We start from the raw sequence: 1,766 nt of genomic DNA on the forward strand, positions 1-1,766 counted from the left end.
CTCTTGCCTCTCCCTTTATACACCCAAGGCTTGCCTTAGCCATTTTAGCCACTGTGCTACACAGAGAGCACAAGTTAAGGCAATTACCTACAATGACCCCCTAAGCCCTTCTCTGAGTCACCACTTTCCAAGTCTTCAGCCCTGCAAGTGTAACCTACATTCATTATTCCCAGATGGGTCTACTTTGCATTTAGCTGTTGGATTGTGATCACATAATCAGATGATTCAGCTAATAATCCTCCTCATAGTTTACAATCCATTATTTATAGTGTTTGTGTCATTTGCAAACTTGATACCATCATCTGGATTTAAATAAATATTACTGGAACAAGAACCAATCCCTGGGTGACTAATTCTAGACCCAATCCTTTAAAAAAAACAAACCTCAAATGTGTTGTCCTAAATAATCTTTAATTATCGGTGTAAGGAAAAGAATAGCTTTAAAATTATGTCTGGTAATAAGTGCTGTCCTGAGCATGGGGTAGCGTTTTTTTGGTTGGTTGTTTCTGTTTTTTTCTTTTTTTTAGGAGGGGTGAAATTCTTTAGGGCTCCCCTCCATCTGATAACCTGAAAGTTGAACATGAGTCAGCTCTACAGAGTTTATCAGACGGGTAAGTGTTTGACTCCTTTGTTCTATCAAGGAAAAACAAACAAACCAACTAAAAAAATCCACTTGCAGAGAAGTGTGGGTGGGGGAAAACAATCTTTGCCAGAGTAGTCAGAGGGTTGGGGATTTCTCAGCACAACATAACCTTGACATCTAGGAGTTTCTCAGCGTGGAAACCATGTTAATACAGATAAGGATATCAACATGCCCATATTAAATACCTCATATACACTCTTACCTGGTGGTTCTCAACCTTTTTTTGACTCAAAGCACTCCTTATTAGGCTCAAATCCCCCACCTGCCACCCCCATCCAAAAATGCTAGATCTTAACTTTCATTTGTTTTGACTACAGAAGAATTAATAGAGCAATTTTTCTGTTGCAAAGCCCACAGCAGGTCAGAATTGTTTTTTACGGATTCCTACTTGAAATCTCTGGGTCTGTCTCATGAAAAATGCCATCTAACAGTGTTAACATTGCATGACACCCCACAGCACCCTTGAAAGGCTCTCAAGGCACCCTAGGGAATCACTGCTCTAATGCTTCTAACAGGATACCAGGCTGCAGAAGATTGATGAAACAGTAATAATATTTGCTCATTTACTGCAAAATACTCACGTAGCTTTTTCAGTAAACTCTGACTCACTGATACTGCAATGTTTAGCAAGCAAGAAAACCATTTCTGTAATGACTGTATATCCTCATTCCATGAATATCTCTTCTCTCAGATCTGCCAGCATCTGGAGAGATGCAGCAATCTATTCTTTATATACTTTCTTTTGGACCCTCCATCCTTTCCAGTCAACTGCAGAATTTGTAGGATTTCAACAGCTTAACACACACACACACACACACACACACACACACACACGGATAAGAGTACCAAGGTACTTAAGAAATAATTACAGTATTATGACTGACACAGCTGGAGGACTCAGGGACAGGGTCACTAGCTACATTTAAATAAAAAATGTGAACACCAAACAATTGTTTAGAGTGATGCATAGACAAATGTTGTTAGGAGCAAGTGAACAAAAGTAAAGAAAATAGACTGGATATCACAGGAAATTCCCTGAGAGCAAGCTCTATTCAAGAACTGAACAGATACTCAGGGGAAGTAATGGAAACCCACTGGTTGAGAAATTTTAAAACGAGACTTC

Source organism: Gavialis gangeticus, unplaced genomic scaffold, assembly GCF_001723915.1.
Source record: "Gavialis gangeticus isolate Ggan-Ray unplaced genomic scaffold, GavGan_comp1, whole genome shotgun sequence".
NCBI lineage: Eukaryota > Metazoa > Chordata > Crocodylia > Gavialidae > Gavialis > Gavialis gangeticus.